The sequence below is a fragment of the Callospermophilus lateralis genome, chromosome X (genome assembly GCF_048772815.1).
Source record: "Callospermophilus lateralis isolate mCalLat2 chromosome X, mCalLat2.hap1, whole genome shotgun sequence".
In the NCBI taxonomy this organism is placed as follows: domain Eukaryota; kingdom Metazoa; phylum Chordata; class Mammalia; order Rodentia; family Sciuridae; genus Callospermophilus; species Callospermophilus lateralis.
In genome coordinates, this window is record NC_135325.1 from 118,840,957 (window position 1) to 118,855,038 (window position 14,082).

General features: G+C 35.2%; 1 pseudogene; it reads left to right on the forward strand.

The window, feature by feature from the left end:
* The first annotated feature begins 436 nt into the window (after positions 1 to 436).
* Positions 437 to 1,509, forward strand: LOC143638705 (ribose-phosphate pyrophosphokinase 1 pseudogene; annotated as a pseudogene).
* The last annotated feature ends 12,573 nt before the right edge of the window (positions 1,510 to 14,082 follow it).

Sequence of the window (14,082 nt, forward strand, 5' to 3'; positions counted from 1 at the left end):
TAGCACATAAGGTATCTTTATTACGACTTGATAATTTTAGATGAATTTTAAGTTTAGTGTACATATACTATTCTAAACAAGAACTCAACCTTGTCTCTTTATATTTGTTTTTCAATAAATGGAAGAGAACAATTGGTCATATGCCATGTGTTCTATTCAAGGTGAAAAATGTACTGTAAAGAAAGTGATGCTAAGTTTCAGCCAGGTTAATGACCTGGGAACCATAATAGATTACATTGAAGGTCATAAAACAAATTAAAAAGTCTAGCATTCAAAATATGGTCTTAAATGACAGAGGAATTAAACAATATAGTAATACCAGAAAGATAAGAAGAAAATTCTCATATATTTGGAAGTTAAACTGTTTTTCTAAATAATACATGGCTCAAAGAAGAAGTCTTAAGATAAATTGAAAAATATTTTGGACTAAATAAAAATGAAAATACAAACTTTTCAAAATTTATCGGATGACTTCAGTTCTGATTTCCACAGTAGCACTGAGCAAAGAGCACCTAGGGAAGCTTCTCAATATGCTGAATATCAAAATCTGCAGCAGCAGTTCCCATCAGGACTTATCCTACCTTATCTAGGTAGGGTAGTAACTAAGAAATTCAGCAATCAAGAAACCTGTGTGGAAATTGGTGAAAATGTACTTGTGTCTGCATTCTTCATTCAGACTGGCTGTGGTGAAATTAACAACAATCTAATGGTGTTTTAGATCATGATTAATCCCAGAAAGACTGCTTCAGCAAGCCAGGTTACCACAGTTACCTTATGCCTGGCAGGATAAGAAGAACAAGGGCTGGGTTCTAATCTCAGCAAAGCTTGTCACATATATGCAATCTGTGGCTGGTGAAGATCAGATTATCATCATGGATCTACATGCTTCTCAAATTTAAGACTTTTTTGTTACCAATACATATCACATAACAATCTGTATAAAGAGCTAGGGGTCCTGAAGTGGATTAGGGAGAATATCTCTGAGTGGAGGAACTGCATTATTATGTTACCTAATGTTGGTAGAGCCAAGAGAGTGACCTCCATTGCAGACTGGTTTAATGTGGACTTTGCATTGATTCACAAGGAATGGAAGAAGGCCAATGAAGTAAACTTCATGGTGCTAGTGGAAGATGCAAAGGATATCAAAGGATATCCATATGAACGACACAGCTGAAACCTGTGGCACAATTTACTATACAGCTGACAACCTTCTCTCAGCTGTAGCCACCAGAGTTATGCTATCTTGAATCATGGAATATTTTCTGGCCAGCCATTTCTGATGTGTTTTGAAGAATAGTGGTCATCAATACCATACCTCAAGAGAACAAGATGAAGCTTTGCTCCAAAATGCAAGTGATTAATATCTCCATTATCCTTACAGAAGCCATCAGGAGAACCCATAATGGTGAATCTGTTTCCTACGTGGTCACACATGTCCCTTTATTTTTTTTTATTATTGGTTGTTCAAAACATTACATAGTTCTTGACATATCATATTTCACACTTTGATTCAAGTGGGTTATGAACTCCCATTTTTACCCCATATACAGATTGCAGCATCGCATTGGTTACACATCCACTGATTTACATATTGCTATACTAGTGTCTGTTGTATTCTGCTGCCTTTCCTATCCTCTGCTATCCCCCCTCCCCTCCCCTTCCCTCCCATCTTCTCTCTCTACCCCATCTACTGTAATTCATTTCTCTCCCTTGTTTTTTTTTCCCTTTCCCCTCACCTCCTCTTATATGTAATTTTGTATAACAATGAGGATCTCCTTCCATTTCCATGCAACTTCCCTTCTCTCTCCCTTTCCCTCCCACCTCATGTCTCTGTTTAATGTTAATCCTTTTCTCATGCTCTTCCTCCCTGCTCTGTTCTTAGTTGCTCTCCTTACATCAAATAAGACATTTGGCATTTGTTTTTTAGGGATTGGCTAGCTTCACTTAGCATAATCTGCTCTAATTCCATCCATTTCCCTGCAAACGCCATGATTTTATCATTTTTAGTGCTGAGTAATACTCCATTGTGTATAAATGCCACATTTTTTATCCATTCATCTATTGAAGGGCATCTAGGTCCCTTTATAATAGAAAAACCTGTGATATTTTTTAGAATAAAATCTACCCTGCCTCTTTTAGAAAAAAAAATATGGGATGCAGTGCGGGTAGTTCTTAGAGGGAATTATAAAGTACTGAATGTATATATTAGAAAAGAAGAAAGGCCTAAAATCAGTAAGCTATTCTTTCACCATAAGGAACTAAAGAAAGAAAAGTAAATTAAGCCTTGGGAGAACCAAAGAAAATAAATAATCAAAATCAGCATAGAAATCAATAAAATTCAAAACATGAAATCAATAGAGAAACCTAATAAAATGCAAAGCTAGTTCTTTAAAAATATCAATGAAATTAATAAAATTTTAGTAAGGCTAACCAATAAAGAAAAGAGAAGAAACAAATTACTAATTACATAAAATAGGGAATCATCACTTATATTTAAAGTATAGGATAGAGGACACAAAATCTGACCCACATAACTTTAATTATCTTATATTAGAGACAAAGGCACCAAAAACATACATTGGAGAAAAGATAGATTATTCAACAAATGGTGCTGGGAAAACTGGAAATCCATATGTAACAAAATGAAATTAAACCTCTGTTTCTCATCATGCACAAAATTCAACTCAAAGTGGATCAAGGACCTAGGAATTAAACCACAGCTCTTGCACCTAATGGAAAAAAAAGTAAGCCAAAATCTCCATTATGTCAGATTAGGCCCCAACTTTATTAATAAGACTTCTATAGCACAAGAATTAAAACCAAGAATCAAAGAGGGATGGAATCAAACTCAAAACCTTCTTCTCAGCAAAATAAACAATCAGTGAGGTAAATAGAAAGCATAAAGAATGGGAGCAAATCTTTATCACAAGCACATCAGAGAGAGCACTAATCTGTAGGATATATAAAGCACTCAAAAACCTTAACACCAATAAAACAAATAATCCAATCAATAAATTGGTCAAGGAACTGAACAGACACTTCTCAGAAGAAGATCTACAATCAATAAACAAATATATGAAAAAATGTTCAACATCTCTAGCAATTAGAGAAATGCAAATTAAAACTACTCTAAGATTTTATCTCACTCCAGTCAGAATGACAATTATTGTGCATACAAACAAAAATAAGTGTTGGCAAGGATGTAGGGGAAAAGGTACACTCACACATTGCTGGTGGGACTGCAAATTGGTGCAGCCAATCTGGAAAGCAGTATAGAAATTCCTTGGAATACTGGGAATGGAACCATCATTAGACCCAACTATCGTGCTCCTCAGTTTATACTCAAAGGACTTAAAAACAGCATATTACAGGGACATAGCCACATCAATGTTTATAGCAGCATAATTAACAATAGCTAAATTGTGGAACCTACCCATATGCCCTTCAGTAGATGAATAGATAGGGAAACTTTGGTATATATACACAATGAAATATTACTCAGCATTAAAAGAGAAAAAAATCATGCCATTAGCAAGTAAATAGATGAAGTTGGAGAATATAATGATAAGTGAAGCAAGCCAATCCCCAAAAAACAAAGGCAAAATGATTTCTTTGATATGAGGATGCTGACTCATAATGGCGATTGGAGTGGGGAGCATGGGAGGAATGGAGGAACTTTAGATAGGGTAAAGGGGAGGGAGGGGAAGGGAGGGAGCAAGGGGGTAGGAATGATGGTGGAATCAGTTAGACATCATTACCCTAAGTACATGTGTGAAAATACTTTGTGTATAATCAGTGTCTTGGAAAATTGTGCTCTATATGTGTAATTTGAAATAAATTGCATTCTGCCATCATGTATAACAAATCAGAATAAATAATAAAATAAAGTATAGGATATTTAAAGTATAATAAAGGAATACTAGAAATAATCATATCTGTGCACCAATTTAATAATATAGATGAAATAAAACATTTCTTTCAAAAATACAAACTATTAAAACTCATACAAGAAACATATAATTTCTCTAGATCTATGTCTATTAAAAGAATTGAGTCAATAATTAATAGCCTTCTAAAAATGAAAGAACCAGGCCCAGATGTTCTCACTGGTAAAGTCTATTAAAAATTTAGTCTAAAATCAAAAATAAAAACAATTCTTCACAATTTCTTCCACAAAATAGAATCAGATATAAAAGTTACTAACTCACTTTTACCTACATTTACCCAATATCAAATTGACATAAAAACATTGCAATAAAGGAAAACCAAGGGTCGATATTTCTTATGAACATAGGTGTAAAAATTCTCAATAAACTATGTTTAAATTGAATCCAATTATGTATAGAAATTATATGCCATGAGAAATTGGGATTTCTTACATATATGCACAGTTGATTTAACACATAAAAATCAATATATGTGAGCCACATTATCTGTATTCTAAAGAAAAAACAGTATGATCAATGGCAACATATGGTCATTTAACAAGAATCTAACACATTCAATATAAAAGTTCTCAGCATATTAGAAATAGAAGGTATGTATGTTAACCTGATAAATCACATGAAAAGATACATGTAGCAAATGATCATATAAAAATATATTCAATGCCATTTTCCATTAGCACATTGCAGATTAAAGCAACAATGTGTTACCATTGTGCACACATGTGCGTGCACGCACACACACACACACACACACACACACACATATATAGTTTGTTTGTTTGTTTTTTTAACCAAATGGCTATGATAATCTAGAGTCACAGGAAATCTCACTCAGTGCTAGTGGGAATACAAAATGATATAGAAACTCTAGAAGATAATTTGGCAGTTTCTTCCAAAATAAACATAGTTTTAATCATAAAGCTCAGCAACCACACTTCTAGGTATTTATTCAGTTGATATGAAAACTTGAAAGTTGATATGAAAAAGTCCATGCGAAAAGATGCACACAAATGCTCATAGCACCTTTATTTATAATAGCCAAAATATGGAAGCAGCAAATGTCCTTCAATAGGTGAATAGACAAACACCCACATAATGGAAAATTATTTAGCAATAAAAATGAGCTATCAGGCCACATAAAGGCAGGGGTGAATCTCAAATTTATATTGCTAAGCTAAAGAAGCCATCTGGAAAAGCAACATGCTATATGATTCCAGTGGTGTGACATTCTGTAAAAGAAAAATCTACAGGATGATTTTTCAGGTGTCAGGGCTAAGGAAGGGAGAGTTGAGCAGGTATAACCCAGGAGATTTTTCAAGATGCAAAACAATTAAAGCAGTTTCCAGATTTCTGACTCATGGAAGCATTTATATAGTAAATGTGTGCTGTTTCACGCTGCTATGTTGGTGTACTTTCTTACATAGGGGTAGATTACTAATAGGCAAGTTAGAAAGGTGACCATGTAGCTACTAATAGAAAAAAGGAGAAAAATAGGAGGAGGGAAGAAGAAGAACATGAAATGTTGTATGTTTTCACAGAGTCACTTTGGACTCTGTGCTGAGAATATACTGAAGGATGCCAAAACAATGAGCAAGGACTCTAGACAGGAAGCAGCTGCTAATCTATTTGAGAGCTGATGTTGGTCTGGGCCTTGGTGGTGGCTATGAGGTGATGAAAGGGGCCTGATTCTGGATCTGTCTTGAAGGCAGAGCCAAAATAATTTCCTGATATTGTGTAAATTAGGTGGGAGAGAAAGGGGAGGAGTCAAGAAAGATTCCAGGGTTTTTAAAACAAATAACAGGAATGAGATTGAAATTTACTGAGATACAGATTGAAATAAACCCTGCACTGGAGTTCCCTCTTTTCACTTTTCCTCCTATGAGTTGGGAACTAATTCCAGGAGATATTGCCTGGGGCAAAACTAATTATAGTGATAGAATTTTAAATGACATTTATTAAGTGCCTTTTAACATACCAGACACTATTCTAAGTGTTTTATGTATCTTGTTTAATTGCTCTAACAATACCATGCAGGGATACTATTATTCCCATATTTTAAAATGATATTATTCAGGATAAGAGGTTAAATGTATCTCAAGGTCCATAGCCAATAAGTTGCAAAGCATAATAGGTAAAATTATTTGTTATAAAAAAAGATCAACTAGGTTCAACTCTGAGTTTTATTATTCACTATGCCTGTGATGTTAGGCAAACTAGCTAACATGCCTGGCACTCAATTTCCTAAAAATAGTTCATGAACTGGGTACTTTTGCATGTGTTTTTTTCACTTAACCCACAAACTGATCCAATGAGGAAGGTTCAATCACCAAATGCAGACACTGAGGATAAGGTCAGTAAAGCAGCCTACCAAATAGTCACCTATCACTGAGTGTTTGTGCCATGGTTCTCAAGGAAAATTTTAGAATAGTTGGTGCTAATTTACTTTCCATTCTTTGCTTATGGCAAGGTTTGCATTTCTATGGAATATATCTAGCTATTTAATAGCAATGCTGATTTAAAATTGTACTATATAGAAATAGTATAGGCATTTTGTTAACCAAAGGTACTGTTATTTCTGAGGTCCCTAAAACTGGTTGTTATATAAGTTTTTAGAATAATAAGAACTACCAACTATTAAATGTTTCCTATATACAGGACCCTGTAAGAAGTATTTTATTTTATAGGTAGTAACACAATCTTCATAGCCTTTAGGGGTAAATGTTCATATTTTCCTGTTTTATAGATAAAGAAACTGAGACTTGTAAAGTTGCCTAGGATCACTAGTTAACAGGTATATGACCCATCTGGGCTGTCTCCACAGATTCAAGTGCTTTTAACCACTATAATTTTTTAGGCAGACTGCTTAAAAAATGATCAAATGATATGGCAAATTAATAATGCCTTCCTGTCAGATATGCATCCTGCCTATTGGTGAAAATAATCCCCAAATTGTTTTCTTCTTACAAAACCAATTGTTTTAATTGTAGTCCAAATTAACATATGTTAAACATAATTAACATATTTTAAACATTTAATATACTTGCCCTGTTATACCTCAACAAAGTGGTGCCCCTGTGTTGCTATTTCTAGAATGTTTCCTGATATGCAGGACTTGTTTTCAAGTAATCTTGTCCATGTGCAGCCCCATAAGGTTTGTGTGTTTTTAATGATCTTGTTTCTTTCTTAATCAGTCCAGAAGTACAATTCATCATATTTTCCCATCAAGACTGATTCATAGGCTTTCATTAATCTACATTGCTTTTTACAATTAATTTATTTATTTTAATTCGGTATTATGACATCAGAATGCATTTTGATTCATTGTACACAACTGTAGTACCACTACTCATTTCTCTGGTTGTATATGATGTAGCATCACACCATATGTGCACTCATACATGTACCTAGGGTAATCATGACCATCTCATTTCACCATCTTTCCTAACCCCATGAACCCTCCCTACCCCTTCCTCCCCTTTGCCCCATCAAAGTTCCTCCATTTTTCCCATGTCTCCCCACTCCCTTTATGGATCAGCATCCACTTATCAGAGAGAACATTCAGCCTTTGGTTTTTTGGGATTGGCTTACTTTACTTAGCATGATATGCTCCAACTCCATCGATTTACCTGCAAATACCATGATTTTATTCTTCTTTAATGCTGAGTAATATTTCATTGCATATATATATATATATATATATATATATATATATATATATATACACATACCATTTTATTTATCCATTCATCTACTGAAGGGCATCCTGCACCTAATAGAGGAAACAGTAGGCCCAAATTTTCATCACGTTGGATTAGGCCCTGACTTCCTTAAAAAGACTCCTAAAGCACAAGAATTAATAAATGAGATAGATTCAAACTAAAAGCTTCTTCTCAGCAAAAGAAACAATCAATGAGGTGTAGAGAGAGCCCACATTTTGGGAGCAAATCTTTGCCACATGCACATCAGATAGAGCACTAATCTCCAGGATATCTAAAGAATGCAAAAAACTTAACACCAAAAAATCAAACAACTCAGGGCTGGGTTTTGGCTCAGCAGTAGAGTGCTCACCTAACACGTGTGAGGCCATGGGCTCAATGCTCAGCACCACATAAAAATAAATAAAATAAAGGTATTGTGTCCAACTACAATTTGAAACAAATTTAAAAAGCCCAACTCAGTCAAAAAATGGGCTAAGGAGCTGAACAGACACTTCTCAGAAGAAGATATACATTCAATAATATATGAAAAAAATGTTCAATATCTCTAGCAAATAGAGAAATGCAAATCAAAATTACCCTAATATTTCATCTCACGCCAGTCAGAATGGCAATTATCAAGAATGCAGACAACAATAAATGTTGGTGAGAATGTGGGGGGAAAGGCACACTCATATGTTGCTGGTGGGACTGCAAATTGGTGCAACTTCTCTGGAAAAGCAGTATGGAGATTCGTCATAAAACTTGGGATGGAACCACCATTTGATCCAACTATCTCACTCCTTAGTCTGTACCCAGAGGACTTAAAATCAGCAAACTACAGTGACGCAACCACATCAATGTTTACAGCAGCACAATTCACAGTTAAACTCTGGAAACAACCTACACTGCTTTAACATTTTGATTTTTGGCATAATTTACTTGCCATACAATTTACTTATCTTAAGTGTACAATGCTTCTTAGTACATTTTTCAGAGTTGTGCAACCATCACCACATCTTCACCAATTCTAGAACATTTCCATTCCTCCAAAAAGAAACTTATACCTAGTTATAGTAACTCCTTATTTCCACATCCAGCCCTAGGCAAACATCTGCTTTTTGACTCTATAATTTTTTTATCAACAAAACCAGTAGATTTTAACACAAATGGATCCAATTTTAGTTACAGAACTATTTCAGTCATGTCTAAGTGATATTTGAGTAGGTTTAAAAAAATTTGTTGTAAGGCATGTGTATATGTGTGTGTGTGTGTGTGTGTGTGTGTGTGTGTGCGCATATATCCCATATATAATACAAATTCCTCGAAGATTTTAATAGTTTTATATCGTTTCACTCATTTGAGTCTAACAACATTGTAAAGAATGAAGAATTCTAGTGATTAGGACATGGTTCCTGAAGTCAAATACAGCTGAGTTTTATTTAAATTCCATAGGAACATAGGCTGCCTATCATATTTACCATTATGCCTGTGACATTTAGCAAGTGTCTGGCATATAGTAGATCTCAGTAAATATTAAGAGGTTGAAAAGAAAGAAGGAAACAGAGAAAGAAAATGAAAAATTAACTCTAGGACTCACCCAGAGCTAATAGATGAACTTGGGAAGGTCACTTCCATTCTCTGTATTTCAGTTCCATTATGTAAAACAGAGACAGTGAAGAATGAGATAAGGAATGTTAAGTGCTTGGCACACAAATAAGGACAGTCCAATTCAGGAAGGTTTAGTTACTTGTCTAATGTCATAATGCATGTTAGTGTTGGAGGGCTCAAACTCAGACCTGTCTGCCTGTAAAAGCAGTTAAACAGCTTCAATGAGCACAGATACTTTTGATTGTGTGTCTGAGTATTACATAGAGGTGCAGTGATAGTAGAATTAAAAGCACCTAAAATGTCATTTTTCTTCTTAATAATGGTAGTAAGAAAATTCCCTTAGTGCGAGCCTATGTCATTTCAGAGTCCATTCTTTTTAGAAAATGCTTTGCCCTGCCTATTACTTATCTACAGCCCATAAAATGGTGTTTGATCACTTTAAATTCTCTTTGCTTGGCTTTGACTGCAAAAAGTGGTCAGGTTAATTGGAACAATTAAGGTGCTCCCGGGGGATAATTACCCCTTTTACTTTCTGTGTGTGAAGAGGAAGGGGGATGGCTGGTCCTGAAAATGGGATCCCTGTGGCACACTGGGAAGGAGAATTAAAAACACAGTGAGATGGAGCCCGGAATGCATTTTTCTTCTATTTAATATAATTAGCCAATAAAAGCACATGCTCTTTTATCTCTCTCTCTCTCTCTCTCTCTCTCTCTCTCTCTCTCTCTCTCTCACACACACACACACACACACACACACACACACACACACCCCAACTCCTATACCTTAGAGCATGAAAAAGAAATATTTGGCACCTGAGACAAAGAAAAACAGATGTCTGAATGTAGGAAGTAGATGTGGGCAGCAAGGTTTGAGAGACTTGTGCACATCCCCTCCAACCTTGCTCTTCTTTCCAGCCTGACACACACATGACCATTTCCAGGCCTTTCCATTGAGCCCTGAGAAACAAGAGCCATGGATGAGTTTCCTTGTTCTTTTCTGGATTCTAGTTCCTGACACTACAGAAATCTTTTTTAGGCTTCTTCCCAGTGTATCTCACACCCTCCAAACTCACCTGTCAACCCTGCAAAGTACTGCCCTGTCTCAAACACCACAATCTCTCCTGGAAACTGAGAGCTAAGGAATATTCCCCAGCAGGATTTCAAGTCTACTGGAAAAAGTGGTAGAGCAAGACCTATTCTACTTTCAAACCTGTTATGATAAACTGCACTGTCTAGCAAATTGGATTAGGGGTCTGAAATTGGAAAACACTCTTTTCACCCTCCAACTTGTATAACAAGCATATTATGAAATTGCCTTGTATTCAAGTTGAGTGTCTCAAGCATGATGCAATTTGAAATGAATTTAAGTGTCAAAGTGAATGGGCTTATTTTTACAATGGATACATTTCTCATAACCAGTCAATAACTAATGTTGCAAGTTAGGTGCAAGAACCATTTTAGGATTGGCATCCTTTATAGTGACATCCTGGAGAAAACAGGAAACTTCACCAACAGAATCATAAGTAGATGGCTTACTGGCTTCTACTATAGTAAGTTACAACTGCTTGCCCAGTGACTTCTCCAGTTATGCTAAAAAATGCTTGAATGTGGACTGTCAAATCGTAGGAGGAGTTATGAAATAATTTTACCGTTAGGGGCACAAAATATATAATTTAGAAAATAAGGAGTGGGAAAGGTGACACAGGAGAACTACAGCAAACATCATAACTACTCTGAAACCTTGAGAAAGCTATTTCCTTCAGGACATTTCAGTTTTCTCCTCTATGAATCTAAGTAATAAATCTTCCCTTGTAGGGTTTATTATGAAGATTAAATGTGATCCCAGATATAAAGTGCCTAGTGGAGAGCCTATCATAGAGGAGATGTATACTAAATGCTAGGTTTTGTGCCTTTCTCTAGAAGGCAAGCCATCACTAAAATGAGTTGCAATGTTCTTCCTGCATGGGAACCTACTTAGAGAGGTTTCATCCAAAGCTCAAGTTCCAAAAGTTTAAAACCCACCATACTTGACTAATAGTCTCAAAAGCAGAAATACCCCCTATTGATTTATATATCACATTGTTTTTAGGCTTGAATCAAGTATCTCTCCTGGAACCAGATGTCAATTCATGTGTCATACAGCAATTTGTTGGTTTGATTGCTAAGTATAATTGATTTTTCATCTATCATGAGCTCAGCTCTGTACTGAATGAAAATCACAGCAAAAATAGCAATAATGATAAAAATAATGATAACTAACCTTACCCGAACTTTGATAATCATGAGATAAAATATTGGGTAAAATATTCTATGACCATTAATTTATTTAATCACCAAGCAATACTATGAGGTAGCTTTCATTATTATCACCATTGGTAATGGATGTGAGAAATTGAAGAACAAAGACGTTAACTATCTTGATTATATTAGTTAGGAGCTGGGATATCAACCATCCAATATGACTCAGAGTCTGCCCATAAGGTAAAGAATTCTTAGAAACATCCCTATACTAAAGAAACTCATAATCTTCTCAATGGGATTTTTTCTATGACAAATTCTGGGGGATTTGGATTTGATATCACCAACTAGTGGTGTGAGCTTAAGCAATTTCTTGTGTTTTCTAACTCAGTTTGTTCATATGTTTTTAACTATGATCAGAATGTAAAACTTTGTAGACACTTTGCAGAATAGTCTGGTAGTTTCTCAAGGTAAACATGGAATTACCATGTAATCCAGCAATTCTCCTCCTCTGGGATAAACACCTAAAAGAAACAAAACATATGCCCCCACAAAAATGTATTTATAACAATATAATTTATGATAGCATGGAAACAACTAAAAATGCCCATCAACATCACTAAGATGAAACATTATTCATCCATAAAAAGGAATGAAGTAATGATACATGCTATAACATGGATGAACCTTGAAGAAACTTTATGTCAAGTGAAAAGTGCCAGGCAAAAATATCACATATTGTATTATTTCATTTATATACAATTCTAGAAAACATAACTTAATCTGTAGTGACAGAAGGTATGTCAGTGTTTTTTGGGATATGGTAATGGTGAAGCCTGTTGGAGGGAAAAATTACAAAGTGGGTATAAAAAAACTTCTGTAGCAGTGGGATATGTCCACTATCTCAAGTGTAGTTTTGGTTGCATGAGTATACGTGTATGTTAAAACTTACCCTGTTCTACAGTTTAAAATCTATAGTTTATTGTATATAGGTCATTGAATTACATCTCAATAAAGCTACTTTAAAAATTAAGATAGTGGGGGGAGGGGAAAATAGAAGTTCAGTGTATTAGACAAAGGGGAATGAAGGGAAGGGAGGGGGACAGGAATAGGAAAGACAGTGGAATGAATCTGACCGAACTTTCCTATGTTCATATATGGATACTTCACAATGAATTTCCACATCATGTACAACCACAAGACTGGGAACCTTCTTAGAATAAGTTATATACCATGCTTGTATAAATATATCAAAATATACTCTGCCATGCATAACTAAAATGGACAAATAATTTTTAAAATAAGGATAGTACTACCTACATTCCAAAGGTGTTATGAGGCTTAATTGAGATCACTTATGTGAAAGTGACAAGAGCAGTACTTGACAGAGTCATTATTTAAAGTGTAATTAAAATAAATGAACACAAAAAGCTCATATTGCAAAAGAAAGTTGTCAGCAGTGACTCCGTTTTGTTACCCAGACTCCACCTGGTGCTGTGGTAGCCATTCTGTAACATTACTGACATGTCACAAGAAAGTTATTTGCTGTGAGGGAACTTCCAGAGCAGTGTAAAAATTAAAAACTAAACTCTGTTTTTAGAAAAATGACATAGTCTAACCTTGTATGTACTGAACTAATGAGCCATAGAAGTAAACTTATCCTCCAGTCACAATTCTTGATAATCAACTTATGTAATCTGCTTCAATTTCGTCGATTTTACCCTTAAAATGACCCTATAAACCCCTCCCTGAAGGTTCAATTTCTGTTTCTACTGAAATTGCAATTCTAAGAATCCCCAAATAAGAACCTATTTGCTTCATGGGTGGTCCAAGATCTTTGGATGACAACACAAACAACAAAGAAGTACACAGGAGTTTTAACTTCATTTTCAAGAATGGAGAGTCACAGTTTCTTCTTGAGCAGAGCCTCAATGAGGTGAAAATCTTAATTAAGTCATTTTTAAAAAAATTTTATTTATTCTTTTACATGAGCTCTATTATTATTATTATTATTATTATTATTTGCATTACAATTCTTAATACACCTTTATAACACAATTTATCATATCTCTGATTATATATAAGGTATATTGACACTAAATTCACATCTTCATACATGTATTTTGTATAATGATGAGGGCCTCCTTCCACCATTCATGCTATTCCCCTTCCCCCTCCCTTTCTCTCCCACCACTCTTCCCTATCTAGAAATAATATTCCTCCCATGCTCTCCCTCCCTACCCCATTTTCAGTCACCCCCCTTATATCAGAGAAGACATTTGGCATTTGTTTTTTAGGGATTGGCTAACTTCACTTACCATAATCTGCTCTAATGCCATCCATTTTCTTGCAAATGCCATGATCTTATTCTCTTTTAATGCTGATTAATATCGCATTGTGTATATACACCACATTTCTTTACCCATTCATCTACTGAAGGGCATCTAGGTTGGCTCCACAGTTTAGCTATTGTGAATTGTGCTGCTATAAACATCGATGTGGTTGTGTCCCTGTAATATGCTATTTTTAGGTCCTTTGGATATAGTCCAAGAAGAGGAATAGCTGGGTCAAATGGTGGTTCCATTCCCAGCT